We start from the raw sequence: 21,347 nt of genomic DNA, 5'->3' as shown, positions 1-21,347 counted from the left end.
GAGGTCCAGAGCGCTCTGGAGCAGGTTTTCATCAAGGATGTCTCTTTAGATTGCTGCATTTATCTTTCCCTTTATCCTGACTAGTCTCCCAGTTCCTGCCGCTGAAAAACATCCCCACAGCATGGTGCTGCCACCACCATGCTTCACTGTAGGGATGGTATTGGGCCGGTGATGAGTGATGCCTGGTTTTCTCCAGACATGACGCTTGCCATTCAGGCCAAAAAGTCCCACCTCTGTTTTATCAGACCAGAGAATTCTGTTTCTCATGGTCTGAGAGTCCTTCGGGTGCCATTTACTGAGAAGTGGCTTCCGTCTGGCCACTCTACCATACAGGCCAGATTGGTGGAGTGCTGCAGAGATGGTTGTTCTTCTGGAAGGTTCTCCTCTCTTCACAGAGAAATGCTGGAGCTCTGTCAGAGTGACTATCGGGTTCTTGGTCATCTCCCTAACTAATGCTCTTCTCCCCTAATCGCTCAGTTTGGACAGGCACCCTGCTCTAGGAAGAGTCCTGGTAGTTCCAAATTTCTTCCATTTATGGATGATGGAGGCCACTGTGCTCATTGGGACCTTCAATGCTGCAGAAATGTTTCTGTACCCTTCCCTAGATCTGTGCCTTGATACAATCCTGTCTCGGAGGTCTACAGAAAATTCCTTGGACTTCATGGCTTGTTTTGTGCTCTAAATTTGCACGGTTAACTGTGAGACCTTATATAGACAGGTGTGTCCCTTTCAAAATCATGTCCAATCAACTGAATTTATCACAGGTGGTGCTGTCTCTTCCTGTTTAGTCAGAAAGAAAAGGGAAATCAAGTTGTAGAAACATCTCAAGGATGATCAGTGGAAACAGGATGCACCTGAGCTAAATTTTGAGTGTCATGGCAAAGGCTATGAATACTTATGTACAGGCAGTCCCCTGTTTGTTCTTAAATCGAATATGTTCGTTAGTCGGAAGCGCATGCGCAGAATGGCAGAGACGTCGTTTTCCGATGTTTTGTCAAGTAGCTGTTCATGCGCAGATGTCGTTTTCTGATGTGCCGCCTCCCGTTCGTAAGTAGGATTAGTTCGCAAGTCGGATGTTCGTAACTCGGAGACTGCCTGTACATGTGATATTTTTTATAAATTTGCAAAGATTTCAAACAAACTTCTTTCACATTGTCATTATGGGGTATTGTTTGTAGAATTTCGAGTTAAATAATTAATTTAATCCATTTTGGAATAAGGCTGTAACATAACAAAATGTTTCTTGATGTGCCTGGTTCCTCTTGTCTGATAGTGGTGGTGGCCCATCATCTTTGCTGCACAGAATGGCACTTTTATTGTGATGTTTGAGCGCTTTTTTTATGCATCAGTAGATTGTGAGCCCAGCCTTTTACAGCTGCCTCTTTATAATAAGGGATTCCCTCTCTCTTCCTGTTTAGTCAGAAAGAAAAGGGAAATCATCCCAGTGGGCTACAGACAGAAAAACTTATATTATCCACTATATAAAGAAAAACTAAAACGTTCTGGCTTTAGAAATTCGTTAAAGCAGACTTGTTTCTGCCCCCTTTTAAAATCAGTAGGTGAAAACGAAAGCTTAGACCAGCCTTTCTAAACCAGGGTTCCATGGAGTCTAGGGTTCCTCCAAAGGTTGATAGAGGAACTTGAGCAAAGACAAATTTCTAACTCTGATGAATAACCAATGACAACATACATTTGTTTTAGCTAAGTCACACTTTGCATTGTAAAACGTCTGTCACCAAAAGAACACACGGAAAACAATTGTTCTCTGTGTGTCCCAGTCACACTGCAAAGCAGCATGGAGCTGTGCTGCAGTGTACTGCGATAGAATGCAGACATGATTCATTTTATCGCAGCACACTGTACAGCAGTGGAGCGCATTGCGCTGCTGTACAGCACCATGCATGAAGTGTACTTTTGTACACTTCTAATAAAGTTTGTCCTAAACAAAAAAATAAGGGAGCAGTGTGTGATGCTTTGAATCGCACACCACAGAGCCCCCTACTGCAATCAGGAACAAACAGCTGGTGGAGAGGTAAAACGTTTTGGAAGCTGCCTGTGTGAATACAGTCTAAGAGGGGATTTTTCAAGCTCACCATTTAAAGGCCAATTATTTCTAATGACAATCACACTAATGTACTGTGAAGTGTAGATACAGTAAATATTAGCAGGGGTTTCCAGAGGTATTTGAAGAGTTCTTGCTTCCCATCCACCTAGGCACAAATGGCATTATTCGGCCTCCAGTGGTCAGAACCAAATTCACTCCCATGCGACATAAGGCATGGATTAGGGGCGTCATGTACCTGTCGGACGAGCCAGATGTGTAGTGGGAAGGCCTCACGTACAACCCCGGTTCAAGGGCCACCGATTTTGGGAACAATGGTCATCAGAGCCGGGTGGTGTATGGGTGCCTGGATCGTCTTACGTGCAGCGGATGACTTCCCCGAGTAGACCAGCAGGGTAATGGCAGGTGTAGTCAGCTCAGCTAATGCAGACAGGAATCAGGAACAGGAAGCAGGTAAGTGCAGAGCTGTGGAGACACTGGATGCATGGTCAGACAAGCCGGGTTCTGTAACAGACGATTAAGCAGATATAACGATAGGCAGAGAATAGTCAGGAGGCAGGCAAGGTTCAGCAACAGGATACCAAGCGGTGGAGAGGCAAGCATAGTCACAAGGCAAGCCGGGGTCAGGATAACAGAGAGCAACGTAGTTAAGCAAGCCGGGTCAAACACAGGAAACAGACCGGGATCTCAGGAACAGGATTTTACAGGTACAAGCTGCAGATCAGACAGCAACGTCTCTGTGCAGCTGGGAGGTTTAAATAGGGAGTCTTTGGCGCCAGTCTCATTTGTGTGCACGGCCGTGCATGTGCCTGTGTGCATCTAGGCATCGGGAAGATCCCTGACAAGGGGTCACTGCCACTGAGGGTGGCATCAAGTCAAGGTCTGTCTGGTAGGATCCAGGTCACTCTGCAAGTGACAGTGGGTGCCCAATGCTGGAATACACTGTTCAAGCTAGCATTATGGGGATATACTATGCTATGATACTCTTATACTACTGAGCTAATGCAGCACCAAAACTTAGCACCATCACCAAGCCCCACTAGAACAGTTGCTCAGTTTCATTGATGAATGCATTCATAATGTGCACAATGGCAGGCAAATATCTTCTTCAATAGGAACAAACATGCCTTTAGTAATATGGCAGAGCAGCATGATCATTTAAAAGATTCCATACTAGTGTAGCACCCTCTAGGTAGGTAGGTGCTAGAGGTAGGATTCTTTGTTAGGATAGGTGAATTTAAGCAGTCCTGGCTGGTTGCTAGGCCTGTTTGTTTTCATTCTGGGCTGGGATGGCTCAGGGTAGCAGCTGGTGACTCACAGGCATCATCACTGAGACCTCCCTTCTTCTTTCCAGAGTTTGCTGGAAAGTTCTAGAAAGAAAGAAGAGGAGAGGTGGAGCTGCCTGGGGTGTTTTAGGGAGCCCTGACCAATCCCCAACCTGGATTGGCAGTGGGGAGGCCTCCTTAAATACCTAGGGTCAGCCCACCTGGGGAGGAGTTGTCGGGTGGATGAGCTGGAGTGGAGAGATTGCTGAGGCTGTCTGGGCCTTGGGGGGGGGGGGGTCTGACCTTGGGCCTGGGCTGGGATGCAGTCTGGACCACTTTCAAGAACACGTGAAAAGGTCCTGGACCGGAGGCACAAGAGAGAGCAAACAGAGGACAGCAAGAGAGTGCACTGCTGAGAGACTCCAGGGGGAAACACTGGTCACAGCCAAGAGAGCTGGTGAGAGGTACAGTCGGGAGGACTGGGAAGGCACGCCTGAGAGGACTGGGAGCATGCAGTCTGAGATGGGTGCAGAACCAGGAGAGTGGACTGTGGTGAAAGGGGCAGTGAAAAGAGGCAGCTGCAACCAACAGAGCTGGCAGGGCCCGAAGATGGGTAACTGGGCTCAGTAGCCGCGTGTAGGACAGCTAGCACCAGAGACTTTCTATTTTGCTACACCATAGCAAACACATATCTCACCCCTTAACCACTTGACCTTCGAAAGGTTTTACCCCTTCATGACCAGGCCATTTTTTGATATTCAGCAGTGTGCTACTTGGCAATTGCGCAGTCATGCAACACTGTGCGCAAATTAAATTTATATAATTTTTTCCACACAAATAGAATTTTCTTTTGGTGGTATTTGATCACCACTGGGTTTTTTATTTGTTGCTATATAAATGAAAAAAGACCAAAAATGTTGAAAAAAAAGCAATATTTTCTACTTTCTGTTTTAAAACATATCCAATAAAATCAAAATTCTTCCATAAATTTAGGCTAAAATGTATTCTGCTACATGTCTTCGGTTTGCGTGAAAGTTATAGCATCTACAAACTATGGTATATATATATTTGAAAATTGATCAATCCTGATCACTCATTTCTTGAGGCCCTTAAAATGCCAGGACAGTACAAATACCCCCAAATGACCATGTTTTTGGAAGTTATAATGTTTTGTCACATTTTTTTGGAAAATGAAGAAATTAAATAACATTCGTTTTTTTTTCCCCTTTTTTTACAGTGAAGCTCAGCACCAGCATATGACTGGTGTGGTGGTGTTCAGGGATACTGATTGGTGACAGTATGTAAAAAAAAAAAAGAAAAAAATGTTATTCAATTTTTTTACCCTTTTATTAAACATTTTTTTTTACTTATTTTGTTTTTTTTGCACGCTTCCATCAGAGTAGTTCAGTGTCACTGTACTACTCTGGGGGGTAGATCAGGGATTTGTTTTTTTTTTTTACACCGATGATCACTGTACCAGCAATGTTTTGAACTGTCATGAAAGGGTTACATTCATAACAGCCGTGCTTACTATTGTGTGCTGTGATTGACCCACAGCTATCACATGATACAGTGTGTTGTGATTGGCCCAATTACCATGCGATAGCTGTGGACTAATCACTGCATCCAGCTGGAGAGATTTTCATTCGATTTCAGTCCCATAGACAATTGTCCTCCAACACAGAAATTTGCAGTAAATCCTATGTAGCCACCAGGATCAATAGAATAGAGGTCCCCTTAATTTATGTTCAGAATTTGGTGGAATGGTAAACAGGGCAAGTGGAAGGTGAATCTCCCCAGCTGGAGCACAGAGACATCATTAAAAACTGACATTGCAGTTACCAAAGAGACAGTAATGCTAATGCATTGTTGCTAAACGACCTTGCAGCAGTTTTCAGTGGAACAGGTGTCCCCATATACATGTTTCCCCTCACCACCTGTTCCAGTGAAACTGCTGCAACAGACCACCTTCTGAACACAGGTAAGGTAAGGGGGGTTATTGATATAAGAGGGAACCTTTATATCAGTGCCCCCCTTACCTTACTGTATTCACCCCCTCCTTACATCATTTCCCCCCTCCCCCTCAGACTGGCCTGGCGGCGCTGTCACTGACCTCTTCTCAGGTGCACCAAGCAGGGCTCAGTCAGATGGTCTTCTCCAAGCTCCAGCTTGGGGACTATGGTTTTATCCTATATTCTTCTCTCCACAGACACACATCTGACTCCTCCTGTGACCCCTGTTCCGGTGACGCTCCTGTTCCTGACTCCTCTCCAGGCTCCCCTCAAAAACTGCAGACATGATACAAGGGATAGTCAGAGACTGCGGACATGTTACAAGAGATGGTCAGAGACTGCAGATGTGATACAACAGATGGTTACAGATTGTGGACATGATACAAGAGATGGTTTAGGGCTGCGGACACGATACAGGAGATGGTTTCAGGCTGCGGACATGAAACAGGAGATAGTTAGAGACTGCAGATTTGATACAGGAGATGGTTAGCAACTGTGCACATGGTACAGGAGATGGTTAGAGGCTGCGGACATGGTACAGGAGATAGTTAGAGGCTGCGGGAATACTACAGGAGATGGTTTGAGGCTGCGGACATGGTACAGGAGATGGTTTGAGGCTGCAGACATGAAACAGGAGATGGGTAGAGACTGCAGACATGGTACAGGAGATGGTTAGTGGCTGCAGACAGGGTACAGGAGATGGTTAGAGGCTGTGGACATGGTACAGGAGATGGTTAGAGGCTGCGGGCATACTACAGGAGATGGTTAGAGGCTGTGGGGATGGTACAGGAGCTGGTTAGAGGATACAGTTAAAATTTCACCACTAGAAACTAAAAAGATCTTGGTCTCAGGAAATAATAAGTTAAAGGGCATAAAATGTGTAGCTAAATAATTCCTGTGAATTTTGCTGCTGCTGCGGAATAGAACAAGTGATATATAATCAAAACACTGAGTACAAAAGATAATTTCATACATTTAAAGATAACTTCATAAATTTAAAGATAATTTCATCAGTTTCATCCTGATTGGACATCTTCAGGAAGTTCAGGACTTCCTGAAGATATGTAATCAGGACGAAACCGGTCAAGGTGTAGTATACGGGCTGACGTAATTTCCAGTGACATCATATCCACCTGTTGGAGCACACACTTTTTTTTCTTCCTACATATCCATTTTTTCCTCCCTATGCAAGGCATACATACCCAGTGCCGGTTCCTATAGGCAACGACAAATGTGAGTGTGAATTTTTTACAGTATTTCTATGTGTTTTAATAGAATCGAACGGTTTTAGGCTATGAGATCCTCCCTGGTATTTTATTTGCATGCATGATGGTACTGTACACCATCTGAGAAGGACGCATGGGAACAAGACATTGGAGACTTAGGGGTATATCCCCAAACACAAGCACGACTGACCTGACTAGCAATAGTAGATCAACAACTTGTGGTGAGTGTCTGCCTGTATGGGAACACTGGAGGCACTGAGAAGTAGAGCACCTGCTTTGTTTACATCTGCATGAGCACTCTTACACCTGGAAAAAGTGAAAAATTACTGCGCCACCCAACAAACTAGGTGAGCTGCTAGCACTACAATTAGACAATTTGTGTAAAGCGAATGGGAGATAAAGTGCAGTGCTAAATATAATTAGTTGTGCAAATGTGCAAGCAATAAAGTGACAGTGCAAAATTATGATAATAGCCCATGTTTGGCACCTGCAAAATAAATAAAGTGTACAGAACCATGATAAATGATAGTGTCTATCAGACTGGATCAAAAAAAAAATGTGAATAAGTCCAAAAATTTGAAGTGGAAAAAGGTTCATAAAGGGTGGAAGATGAATGTTCAGCCTCTATGAAGGAAAGCACCCATGTAGAAAATATACTAGGCTCCTCGGGAAGGAAACAGCAATAAAAAGGATTCACCATCCAATGTGCAACCACCACCAATGAAAGTATTAGGGTACTCTTACCGAATGGTGTAGGCTACCTGCCAGCAGCAAGGAGCCAAACAACCAGAACTGGAGAGACTTGGACATCACAGGAACCAGAATGCACAACAACACAGGTCCAGCATCCAGAGACTCTTGGGCTGCACCGATCAAAAAAGGAGGTCATGGAGAAAAGAAATCGCCACATAGCATGAAATCCTTGACTAAAAATGTATTAAATAAAGTATTGTACTTACATCGATGTAGACAAATGTACCCGACACCCATTCACATGGGGGGGGTGGGATCTGGGGGCCCCCTTGTTAAAGGGGCATTCCAGATTCCGATAAGCCCCCCACCCGCAGACCCCCACAACCACCGGGCAAGGGTTGTGGGGATGAGGCCCTTGTCAAGATGGCGACAAGGTGCCTTGGGGGGGACCCCCATGTTCTGGTGCGAACCGAACCGGGGGTGTCCTGCTCATCCCTAGAGGTGAGTAGATAGGTGTAGATAGATGTGTTCTTAGTCCTAGCAAACTTCCTGTCTAGAGTGACAACAGTGCTCATCCGTAGATACATTTCTGTTCTTGGGTTTAAAGTGCTTTAAAGTGACATTAAAGGTTCATTAAACAAATAAATAACAAACATGTCATACTTACCTGCTGTGTGCAGTGGTCTTGCACAGAGCAGCCCTGACCATCCTCTTTTGGGGTCCCCCGTTTGCACTCCTAGCTCCTTCTCTTCAGTCAGTGCCCCTATTAGCAAGCCGTGTGCTCTGGGGGAACTGGTGCGTGCTTGCATGTTGTATGCATCCATAAGACATACAGAGCCGCAGCTCGGCCCTGCCCCGCTCTTTCCTTATTGGCTCACTGGCTGTGATTGACAGTTGCAGGAGCTAATGGCTACTGTAGCTATCCAGCCAATGAGGAATGGGGGACCCAGGAGAAGCTCAGCTGGCGGGCGGGGCCACTGCACACAGAAGGTTTTTAACCTTCATGCATGGGATGCATGAAGGTAAAAAACCTTGAACCTTTAAAACCACTTTTAAAGTGACAGTAATGGCTGTGTTTTTATGACAGTAATGTTTATGAACCTTTACTGAGTTTTAAGAGGGTGTATTTCCTTATGAACATCAGTTTGGCTCAAATATGCAATAGGCCTGAAATGAGAAGAATTTCCTCACAGACAATAAAAGTTAATACACAGATTTGATTTTAGTGCTTTACGGTTAGTTTAATATGGAGTTCCTCCCAGTCTTTTGAGCATTTTGTATTAGTGTCTGCATATTGAGATCGTTCTCAATCGTTATGTGTTATTTGTTTCTCTCAATTAAAGAATCTAGAACATTTTTGCTAGCAATGGTATGTTATTTAGCTTGTTTCGTTTTGAATGTGTGATACCTGATGCCAGATTCTCAAGTGTTTATGAAGGAAAGGAATGTGAATTATGTCTCTGATAAAAAAGATTTTCCTTCCACACTGAGGCGCTTGAAAATTCGCCAAAAAAACGCTGACCACTTTTGCGGCACTTTTCAGATGATTTTCAGGTGATTTTTACGAGCTTTTCATGGGTTAGCAGTGCGGTTTTTTGAAAGTCATGCGACTGCTTCAAGAACCATTTTGAGGCGCTTTTGGGGCACTTTTCAGACGCCTTTCAGGCGCTTGCCATTCATTTCCATGCAGAGGGGCACTTTTCAGGTGCTTTTTTTAGTGCTCGAAAGATGTTGCTTGCAAGAGTTTATTCACCTCCCTGCCAGTGCACCCCCCCAGTGTGAAAGCATTCATTGATTTTTGTGGAAATAGGTCTTCGTCAGCTTTTCAGGTGCTTTTTTAGCGCCAAAGCGCCTCAGTGTGAAAGGGCTCTAAATGTTATACCTTCTGACCTATGCAGATGCACTTTTTTTTTTTTTTTTTTTTTTATTTATAGGTTTACATAGATGCACTCCTTCACCTATTCTTATGGGTCTCCTCAGTACCCTTGACCAAAGTGAATTCAAAATGACAGTCAGTTGGAGCAACACAACAATGTTGCTTTCAAACAAATTCCTGTAAAGTTATTTTTCATAAGTAGTCATTTCTTTTCAGCTGGAAAAATTGTAAAACATTGCATGCAAAAATGTAATAGTATGTGTTAAATATTTACTATAAAAGTTACATATGTTGACATATCACATGTATTGCTGACCTTTTGTTAACCAAAGCTTTAGTTTTTGAACAATGTAATACTTTTTCTTATTCCCTAGGGTAGCACATCTGCCTGCAGATTGTTCTTCTTCATCTTTGGTATCTGCGCCACAATTTGCTTATGCTAGAAACCACCATGATTTTCTCCATAAACGAGTATACTGTATGTATTTGCCAATTGTTCCTTAATTGTGTCAAGTCCTTTCCAGTAGTGACTCACAATGGTGGAGCATTTGAAATTGGAATATCTACAGCTGTTAAATGGATAGGCACACTAGCAACTGCATTATTTGGGATTTTCTAAGAAACAAGTTCTTCTATATTATGTCATTAACTGCCCGTTTTTAAGGGGTGCTGACAGTTTTTTGGCTCTGTTCCCACCTCCATAGTGTTTAAATGTTCTGGAGATAGAGGAAATCTTGTTCCAAGTGTAGGAGAACACCCCCCCCCCCTTTTTTTTTTTATGTACCGATGTAAGGTTCTCCTCCCAGAGGTAGTTCTGTCATTAATTAAGAAAGGTATCCATTCACATTATTTGCTATGTCAATCACACCAAAATTGTATGTTGAAATTGATTACTGATTTATAATTTATAGGTTTGCAGCACCTGATTCCCACGAAATGCATTGTGCGAGATATCATGGGACTCCCCATGCAGAGTGTTAACAAGTATATACGTTTTGTGGAGGGGAGCAAATATGATATATTGTGAAACATATTTTTATGGGCAGAGTTTGTATTGTTAAGATGGGATACAACATGGAGTTGAAATGCTAACCTGTAACAAGGTGGAGCCACCAGAAACTATTTTTTCATGGCTTAGAAATGAACTATAAGTGAACTGTTGTTTACCTCTTGTTGTGTTCTGAGTTCTTTCTACTACGTATAGCCTTGTCTAGACAATGTAGGAATGAGAGGATGTCTGTAAGACCAGGCCCAGGATGGTAGCTATTGTTACTGATGAATGGGATGTGTGGGATGATGGTTAGAAGTAGGTGGATAGGAAAGGAGGTAAGGTCTTGCACCTTTGGCTAAGATTCTTTCTTATATATTAGGGGTTTCTTTCATGTTATTTTAATTATTGCTTTGGCTGATATACAAAAATCAATTAGTATGCAATCGTTATTTATCCGCAGTTATCACCATTTACCATTTATGTGACATTTACACTGTTATCTCAGATAATCAGAATTTCCCCCTTTGCCATGGATATGTGCCCAGAGATAGAGAATAGTGAGCATAAGGTAGACACTATGCAATAGTCAGGATACTGAATACGTAATGAGCAATACAGCATAAAACTGTGTGTTTAATCCTGTACTTTGTCACTTTGCCTTTTATGCTCTGTGATCCAGTGTACACTGCTATTTACTCAGAAAATCATACATAGACTGAAGATATTTCTCTGTGGATGTCCTTAATTGCGGGGCTATTCGTAACAGTATACATTTTTTAATGCTGTTATGGTTATAATAAACTTTCGTATTTTAACAATTTTCTGTTTCAATTGTTTTTATTGAATATTTTCTGATTTTCAATGCTTGCCAAGCTCTGTACATTTAACAACATAAATACTTAAGAATAAAGGGGGACATAAAACGGCCACAGCAAATAGGATGAACCGACCATAGTGACCCTTGTAGTCCCTTACAAATAGGGAGATCAAACATATGATGAACAGCTTCATAATGTTACCTTTTAATGCCATTAGAAGTGGAAGAAAGCCATCGCTGAGACAGCTGATTGGGTCCACCTGTAAAATACCTAAAGACTATGAGATATAAAACATCAAACATGTGTGACCTCTATGAAGATATCTGCAGAATGACAGAACTTTTATGTTATAAGATTCAAATGCTCGGCGTCCATAGACGCCGAGTTCAGCATTCGGCGTCTATAGACGCCGAATGCTGGACTCGGGAGCGTGCCCGCAAGATAACCCCCCCCGGGAGAGAGCTTCTCCCGGGGGTTATCTGATGCGGGGAGGAGCCGAGAGAGACGTTGAGGGACCCCAGAAGACCAGAATCGGGGCCACTGTGTGCAAAACGAGCTGCACAGTGGAGGTAAGTATGATATGTTTGTTATTTAAAAAAAAAAAAAAAACACCTTTAGTGTCACTTTAAACCCTGATCTAGGTTTTTTTTTCTTTATTTTCTTTTTAAATATTTATTTATTTTATTATTATTTTTATACACACTTTTTGTTTTCTCTCACTGCAAGGAGAGAAAAAGATAGAATGTATCTTTGCTCTCCATTCACAGAAAGAGAGAGACACATGGGCATGCTTCACAGTGACTGATTACTGTGGTAGCCAATCAGAGGCAGCCCAATCGTTAGTACGGGGTTCAGAGCACTTGGTGAGTCCCCGATCTCGGTGCTGGGAGTGCGCTGTGCGGCCCCACGCCAAAAAGTCCAGTGCAGTGTGGCCGCATATTTGTATTACGTCGGTGTCAAGGGGTTACAATAAAAAAGTGCTAAAGTATTAAAGTACTAATTCTTCCAGCAGTATTGTATTTCCATAGGTACAGGGTTTCAAATGTAGTGGCCACCTGTCTTTTTTTGATACCAACCCAAGTGCAGCAACCCAAGTGTCCCCCCAAAATGAAAAATAAATGCATTGTCCCTTTAACAAAACTAGAAACTTGCTGCTAAAGGAACAAAAACCCCAAAAATTTCCTCCAGGCAGCGTTTTACAAACATAATGATATTACCATCATAGGTGTGTCAAACACACATGCCTTTCTCTGCAGCCTCAGTTGCACTGGACAGTGAATGAATGGGAAGTGCTCTCTGCTGAGCGGCCTCCTGTTCTCTCACAAACTGAAGCATAGTAAACAATGTTTACTATGCTTCCGTTATGATTAAACAGTGAGAATGTGTTCACTGTGCTCATTTAGAAAAGAAAGGGCTGGTAAATGACATATTGATTAGCCCACGCAATTTACTATGCTTCTGTTATGATTTAACACAGTGAGTGAGTGTGTTCACTGTGCTCATTTAGAAAAGGAAGGGGCTGGTAAATGACATTTTAATTAGCCCCTTTCCCCCGCTCTCCATCCTGAAACATCCCCCGCAGCAGCCGGGAGGGGAGAGGAGAGGAAAGGAAGGAAGTTAGCACCAGTTGGGGGGTCAACACAGGAGGAAGCCTTGGCAGTAGGGGAAATCGGCACCACACAGACTGATTAGGGTGTGCCCAGGCACACCTGGCACACCCCCTGCGCATGCCTATGGTTACCATACATAAATCACCCAGTGATAAGTGAAAGTAAGAGTCTACCTTTAAAACACACACAATGTTCAAATTCCAGAGTGCTTCTTATTTTCTACATACGCTTCACCACAGTAGTGAGTGAAATCCACTCCCTTTCCACATATCTTCCAGCTAAACAGATATTCATAATAGTTTGGATACCAATATCAATATTGGAGAATAAAATACATGATCAAGCCATGTTTTGCCTCTGTTTAGAGGTGGTCATCTTGGCAGAGACAGGGCTTTGCTTAATCTTGTCAAAAACCACCAGCAGGTGTGATTTACTACTTTTTGGGACTGGAATTTATATCTATATTGCATCTAATAAAATTTGAATTTTATCAAAAAGTAAATTTATTTCAGTAATTCAATTCAAAAAGTCAAACTCATATATTTTATATAGATGGGTCACACACAGAGTGATATATTTCAAGCATCTCTTTCTTTTAATTTTGATCATTATGGCTTACAACTAGGGATGAGTTTGATGTTCGGGTCCAACATAAGTTCGACTCAAACATTGGGTGTTCGTCCGCTCGCCGAAGATCGAACATTATGGGGCGTTCGCGGAAAATGTGAGCGCTGCGGAATGCCCCATAATGCACTGCGAGATCGCAGGGCATTGCTGTATGATGATTGGTAAAAACATGCACCTGACCTGCATGCTTTGGCCAATCACAGCGTGCTCTGCTAAGAGAGCCATAATTGGCCAAAGGCAGGGTGCCTTTGGCCAATCATGGCTCAGGGGGACCAAGTCCACGCTATATACGGGTGCTTACACAGCGTGCGTGTGTAATGTTGTTGGCGAGGACAAAGAGATAGCTTGATTTAGATTAAGCAGGCAGGTTATTCAGTTAGTGGCAGTGTATTTGATATATATATTACTGTATACTCTGCATTTAGCATAGACTATATATTCAGTGTTTACTAGATATTCAGTCAGTGCAAGCAGTGTATTAATGTATATATATACAGTCTTGTATATATATATATATATATATATATATATATATATATATATATATACTCTGCATCCAGTGTAGCCTATATCTACAGTGCATTCTGTGGTGTACTGTTTCTAATACACTTCAGGTGGGTGTACACAGTATAAAATACAGTGCAGCCATTGTACAGTTTCTAATACAGTGCAGGCGGTGTACACAGTATCTAATACAGTGTGTACAGTTTCTACTACTTTTCTTGTGGTGTACACAGTATCTAATACAGTGTGTTCAGCTTCTACTACACATCTGCTGGTGTACACAGTACAGAATACAGTGCAGCCATAGTACAGTTTCTGCTACTTTTCTGGTGGTGTACACAGTATCTAATGCAGTGTTTATAGTGTCTACTACACTTCTGGTGGTGTACACAGTACACAATACAGTGCAGCTGTAGTACAGTTTCTAATAAAGTGCAGGCGGTGTACACAGTATTTAATACAGTGTGTAAAGTTTCTAATACACTTCTGGTGGTGTACACAGTATACAATACAGTGCAGCCATTGTACAGTTGCTAATACAGTGAAGGTGGTGTACACAGTATCTAATGCAGTGTGTACAGTTTCTAATACACTTCAGGCGGTGTACACAGTATCTAATATGGTGTAGTGTGGTGTTGCAAAACAAAAAATACATAATGTCCGGAAGGCCACCAAGGAGAGGCAGACGCTCACAGGCCACTAAAACAGGGGAAGCAGCATTTGTGTCTACAGTCAACAGTGGTGGTCGAGGACATGGTGCATCCTCTGCAGGTGGCCGCGGGGCATGCTTGTCCTTTTTTCTTTTTTTTTCAAATATAAAGTTTATTCAACTCCAAACAGGGGCGAGGACCCCAAGGTACAAACATTGGCAAGAATGCAAATCAAATTACACTGACATGTACAGATACAAAGAGCCAACTCTACATAAACACCCTGCGTAGGTACACCTAAGTTACAGAATTAGCCTTAATATCTGATGAGGTTTACTGTAGAGATAATCAGTGTTTGTAATCAGAATCCTGCTAGTGGGGTGATCCTCACCTACTTTTTCCACTATTCATAAAAATAATAGCAAAAACAAAAGAGAAAAAAAATATATATAATGAATCAATCGAAGGGAAAGAAAAGGAAGATTAGAGATAAGAAAAAAGGAAGAGGGGGAAAGGAGGAGTTGGGAAAGAGACGGGGGGGGGGAGGATATAGGGACAGGTATGGGGAAAGAAGACATGGCGGTAGCTAAGCCAGCAAGTCTGCTGCAATACAGTGAGTGTGTCGCTCTAGTGATTACCTGAAAGTGAATTAGGCGCCTAATAGTCGCTGCCCCTCATCTGAATAAATAAACAGATTCCAAATATCCCAAGTCTTCTTATATGCCTCTTGTTTATGTTGTGCTGTAAAGATCAGGTCTTCCATTCTTTTAATTTCTTCAACTCTCCTTAGCCATAAAGATATGGCCGGTGGGGAGCCTTGCTTCCACTTTATGGGGATACATCCCTTTGCTGCATTAAGTAAATGGCGTATCAAGGATTTTTTGTATGACTTGATGGGAATCGAGGAAAGGTGTAATAACCAAAATGCTGGGTCATCCGGGAGAGCATAGTCGGTGAACTTTTGGGTGATCCGTCTAACTTCATCCCAGAATTCCCTCAGCTTGGGACATGACCAAAAGATGTGAATCAGGGTTCCCTCTCCCTCCATGCATCGCCAGCACTGCCCGGAGGTAGACAGAAAACATTTCTTAAGTCTAGAGGGAGTCAGATACCAGCGGGTGAGTAGTTTGAAATTGGTTTCTTGTAGTTTAGTGCAGAGCGAGGACTTGAGGGAAAGGGAAATGATTTGTTGTCTTTGTGTAGGTGAAAATGTACAGTGTAGGTCTTTCTCTCAACTGGTCAGACATTGTAATTGTGGTTGTGTCGTAGGTGAGATTAACATTGAATATGTTTGGGACAGAATGTGGGCTAACGGAGTATCCTCCGCACATAGGGACTCAAATGAAGTTTGTTCCCTGGCGAAGTCCTGCGGGTCAGGGAGGGAGTGAAGAAAATTATGTAATTGTACAGCTTTCCAGAAGGGAAGGTGGTAGTTCCCTGCTGGGTTACATAAGTCTGAGATGGATGGCCACTTCCCTGCCAGAACAAACCGAGCTGTATGAACGCTGCCTGATTCTCTGAGAGAGATAAATTCCGTCGGGCATAGTCCTGGACCAAATTTAGGGTTACCCAGTATGGGGAGAAGAGGAGAATTTTTCGACGTGAGGGATGTATGGAAAGCAACTTGGGAGCTATTTTTTAGAGTGGTACCAATGAGTGGGTGAGATTTCAGCCTATGTGGGAGGTCACTATAGCACCACAGCGCTCCCCCCCAATGGGATATGAGATTGTGATTGTTCGAGCTGCACCCATAGTTTGGATTGTTTATTTCTTCTCCAATCTAGTATACGTCCCAGATGTGATGCTAGATAATATGTTCGTATGTCAGGTAATGCTAGTCCTCCGTATTGTTTGGGAAGGGTCATCTGTGTCCGTCGTAGGCGGGGTCTTTTATGTGCCCACACACATCTGGTGAACAGCGCGTGGACCTGTTTGAAAAAAAGGGGTGGGATGTGTATAGGCAGGGCTTGGATGAGGTAAATGAATTTCGGTAGTATACTCATTTTTATGAGGTTGCACCTCCCAAACCAGGAGTGGTAGCCTGTATGCCATTTGTCTAATAGGGCGCGGGCCTTTGTCAGTAAGGGAGGGAAATTTAGTTCAAACGTTCGTGTGATATCAGGAGGAATTTTCGTACCCAGGTATTTTAGTGCAGTCTCAGTCCACCTAAAATGGAAATTGGATTGAAATTCAATCGCGATGTCCATCGCCTCGGACTTAAAAAAATTAATCTTCAAATGGGAAATCGCCCCAAAGATTTTAAATTCTCGCATAAGGTTTGGAAGAGAGATTCTTGGGTTTGTTAAGGAGAATAAGAGGTCATCCGCGTAAGCTGATATTTTACAGTGGTGCTACCTATACGGAGGCCTGTGATATCTGGATTTGCTCTGACCGTACACAGAAAGGGTTCTAGGGAGAGGGCGAAGAGAAAGGGAGATAAAGGGCATCCCTGTCTAGTTCCGTTTCTGATGGTGAAGGGGCTGGAGAGTACCCCATTGGCTTTCACCTGGGCTGATAGATTCGAATATATGTTGCCAATCCATTTCATCATCCTGTCTCCTAGGCCTATATGACGGAGGACTGAGAACATGTAATCCCAATTCACCCTGTCAAAGGCCTTTTCGGCGTCTGTACTAAGAAATACGCTAGGGATCTTATTGGCTTTAGCTACTTGGATAAGATTGAGGACCTTAATAGTATTGTCCCTTGCTTCTCTGGAGGGAATAAACCCGACTTGATCTAGATGAATTAGGAAATGGAGGTGTTGAGCTAACCTGGATGCGATGATTTTCGAGAACAATTTGAGGTCCACGTTCAATAGGGATATGGGTCTATAGCTGCCACAGAGGCCTGGGTCTTTCCCCTCCTTGTGGATTAAGGAGATATTGGCTTTAAGCATTTCCCTGGGGAAGTTGGCAGTAGCTCCTAGTGCGTTAAAGAATGTCACCAAACGTGGACCTAAGATCGGTAGGAAAGTCTTATAATATTGAACCGTGTAACCGTCTGGGCCTGGTGCTTTACCTATCTTCATGGAATTCACTGCTACTTGCAGCTCTTCCAGTGTGATCGGTTCATCTAGAAGTAGTTGGGTTTCTGTCGGAAGTGATGGAATTTGGGAGTCTAAAATGTACTGGTCAATGTTTGTCTAAGTGGAAGAGGAGCTGGGTAGGTTATATAAATCTAGGTAAAAGGCCTCAAACCCCTTCGATATATCTGTCGGAAGGGTGGCTCTCTGATCGTCTGGAGTGGTGATCTGTGGTATGTACGAGGAGGTTTTAATTTCTTTGATTGACTTAGCCAAAAGTTTCCCACACTTATCTCCTGACTCGTAAGACAGCTTACGACAAAACTGAAGAGCAGCCTTTGCTTTATATTGTAGAAGGTCTGTTATTTGAGAACGGATAGTCCTCAATTTCGTCTCCATATCCTGGGTAGGAGAATGTTTATGTTGTGTTTCAATCTTGGCTAAGTCAGCAAGCAGTCTGGTGAGTTGTGCATTTCTGTCTTTTTTGATCCTTGCCCCATAATTAATGAGAATCCCACGAAGGACCCATTTATGAGCCTCCCACAAAATTCCAGGATCACAACCCTGGGTGTCATTCTCTTTAAAATAGAAGTCTAATTCTTTGGTCACATCTGCTAGAATCTCAGGTATTTGTAGTAGGCTTTCATTCAAGCGCCAAAATAATGACCTAGGTGAGGGTCTCTCCGTGAGTGTATATGTAAGGTGTACAGGAGCATGGTCTGACCATGTGATCATACCTATTCCTGTGTAGCTTACTAGGTGTAGCTGGTGATGAGGTATCAGAAAAAATTGATCCTGGAGTATACCTTGTGTGGGGATGAGTAAAAGGAATAGTCCCTCTCCCGAGTGTTGGAGTCTCCATATATCAATTAGGTGAACTTTATGTAGGGTTTGCACTATTTGATTGCGATGTGATTGTGGATAGGAGGAATTACCCGAAGAGGTATCTACCGAGGGGGCCAGTGGCACATTAAAGTCCCCACCCAGGATTAGCTGTCCTTCTTGGAATGCCATCAGCTTAGCTATAGTGCGTTTAAGGAAACCATCCTGGTGTTCATTAAGGGCGTAGAGTGTTGCAAACGTGAACCGTGATTCACCCACCTGGCCTTTGAGAAATAAAAAGCGACCCTCAGGATCTGCTAATATTTCCTGACATTGCCATGGGATTTTAATGGAAATCAGGATGGATACTCCTCTGGATTTGGAATTACAGTTTGTAGAGTGGTATACTCGTGGATAAAATCTATTCTGAAGCACAGGGGATTTGTTCGTTTTAAAATGCGTCTCCTGGATAAAGGCTATATCAGTGTGCGATTTTTTTAAGGTCGTGAAGCAACATTCGTCTTTTTTCCGGTACATTTAAACCCTTAGCGTTAAGGGAAGTCACCTTAATTGAGTCTACCGCCATGTCTTCAAATAAATAAAGGGGGGGGGGAAGCAAAAAGGGGTGTCGCACTAAAAATGGGGGGAGGTAGGAGGGGAAAAGTAGATAGGAAAGAGAAAGAAAAGAGTGGGATAGAACACCAAGTACGGGGGCAGTGACTGGGGAAGTCAGTCAAACCGTCACCTCGAAAAATTCAAGTGGAACAAAGAAGAAAAAATAAAGTCTTATTGACTTAAAGTGTATACAACCCTGAAACCTCGGTTGTATACAAGGGCCTATGTAGGGTGTGGGCAGACCTTACCAGTAGGTGAGGTCCCGTCCCTCCCGCCCATCCTGGGTGAACATAATAAGCAAGAACCTCTACTATGACAATGAAGAACAGTAAAAGAATTTCTTTGACCTTATGGTCCTCTTTAGTTACTGATAAAACAGAACAGGTGCACCGTCCCATAGCCTCCGGACACACTCGAGGCTCTATCACACCATACAAGAGGCGAACCTCCGGCAGTGTAACAGAGCGATCCCCATCAGTATTTCAATACATCACAAACCAGGGTAGTGGGGTTATCTATGAGAATGGTAGTAGTGAAGGCTCATGGGAGGGCGCATCAAACAATAAACCATAGAACGGTCCTCCATATGGAGAGTATTTAGAACAGGTATATGCATTAATGACAAGTATGGTGTTTCCCATCACATCATAACCCCTCTTCACATTATCTAAGTTACCAGATTCCACATGACCCAGGCATGATGTCCACCGATGGATCTAACGCTCTGGTCTCTACTGAACGTGCCTGAACAAAAACATTTCCCCCCCTGTGTTACTTCAACAACAATCTAGGTAGATATGCACAAATACTAGAGACATTTATGCAACCGAAGGAGATGTAGTTCTTTATGATCCAATATACCATCCATGGAAACTGTCAATGTAGGCTGAACAAAGAGACATGCTGCATATGAAAAGTCTGTCTGAATGTAAAATAAACTCAGCAGTTTCCTTCAGGGCGTATATGTTCCCTGGGTTTGGGAGCAGGATATACCCTCACCGTCAGTGAGAAGTAGGGCCAATGTGCAGGTATGGTAAGAAAACGTATTTTGTAATCCTCGTATAGAAGGTGCGTGGGTAGGGGAACACTCTGAGCACACCCTTTAATAGATCGCATCTCAGCCTGGTAATATGACCCATAGCGCGGGAATGTAAAGTTCCAGAGAGCAAAAATTAAAGTATATAGATAGTCTCTGATGGCAGGTGGCGACCAGTAAGAATACACAGGGCAGGTATTTTAAGAGTGACTCCAATCGGGTCTCATGCACTTATTTAAGTTAGTGGTCTCATATGGTTAGAAAATCCAGCAAAGTAACAAGAGGGGGGGGGGGGGGGGCAGGTGTGGGTACTTACGCTTCCCGGTGTTCGTCACTGGAAATAGATCGGGGACGCCGCCCGCTTCTCTGAAGTCTCTGTGGTCTCGGTGTCTGATTCCTCGATGCGTTCATCCGTCCTGCTGCTCTCGGGAGATAGTCCAGCCAATTAGGGATCTCAATCGGGTCCGCTCCTAGAAAGGCAAATAAGGCAGGCAAGGACTCTGGGGAACGCAATAGGAAAGACCGTTGGTCCTTATGAAAGGTGACCGAAAGCGGGAAGCCCCAACGGTAAGTGGCGTTGCAGCGTCTGGCAAGATCCAGTAAGGGCTTCAGGATAGCTCTTCTAAGCAGTGTTGACCTGGATATGTCCGGCATTGCTCCATCAAACTCGAGCTCTCCCGACTCCCAGGCTCCACGATGAATTGCCTCCTTGTGTATATAGTGGTGCCGGAGGCAAATCACATCACGAGGTCTAGCGGGGTCTGACGAGCGGGGTCCCAAAGCTCGGTGGACACGATCCACCTCAATCTGCTCAGGGAGGTGGTCCCCAGCTACTCTGCGGAATATGTCCGTAACTGTGGCTAGTAAGTCCTCCGGACCCGTGGCCTCCGGGAGGCCCAGGAGCCGTATGTTGTTCCTTCGACTCCGGTCCTCCATCTCCTCCACACGCAGCTGCAGCTCCACTGCCGATGCGGACTGACTATCCTGTCTGGATTCCAGGGCTGTCACTCTCTTTTCTAGCATCGTTAGGGAGGATTCGCCCGATGTTAGGCGCGTGTTGAGAGCCTGAACCTCTTGCTTCACTGCCCGGATCTCTTTCCTGTGGGCTGCCTCCACTCTTCCGACCAAGGCCTCGATGTCTGCTCTCATCAGCAGGGCCTGCAGGATGGCTTTAAGCTCAGCTTCAGCTCCAAGCATGAACGGTAAGTGGGGAGTGCCGATCACATTGGATTCTGCAGGTATCGACCAGCTGGGGTAGAGAATCGGGCTCCGAGATCCCTCCGAAGGGTCAGGACCCGCCACGAGGTCCGGAGACTGTGAGCGAGAGAAGCGCGGCCCCGCCATCTTGAGTTCCAGGGATCCGGAGCGTGACCTTCCGAAAAGTCTATGAAAGTCCCCTAAAGCTGGGGTGTTGATGACTGGGCTGTTCTTCTTTTTGTTCTTTTTGTAGGTCCGCTTCTTGGATGTGAGCATTCTGTAAAAATAGAGCTATGGTAGCCAAGATGAGCTAGGGAA

At 43.8% G+C, this 21,347-nt stretch overlaps 1 long non-coding RNA gene across 1 annotated transcript in view; it reads right to left on the bottom strand.

Annotated features, from left to right (window-relative positions):
- Positions 1–5,446: 5,446 nt before the first annotated feature.
- Positions 5,447–21,347, bottom strand: part of LOC141132377 (uncharacterized) — a 512,907-nt gene continuing 497,006 nt past the window's right edge. Inside the window, exon 6 of the long non-coding RNA XR_012242896.1 lies at positions 5,447–5,615. This is a non-coding gene — a long non-coding RNA (uncharacterized lncRNA). The remainder of the gene's footprint in view (positions 5,616–21,347) is intronic.

This window comes from Aquarana catesbeiana, linkage group LG03, assembly GCF_042186555.1.
Source record: "Aquarana catesbeiana isolate 2022-GZ linkage group LG03, ASM4218655v1, whole genome shotgun sequence".
In the NCBI taxonomy this organism is placed as follows: domain Eukaryota; kingdom Metazoa; phylum Chordata; class Amphibia; order Anura; family Ranidae; genus Aquarana; species Aquarana catesbeiana.
This window is presented reverse-complemented; position numbering and strand designations above follow the sequence as displayed.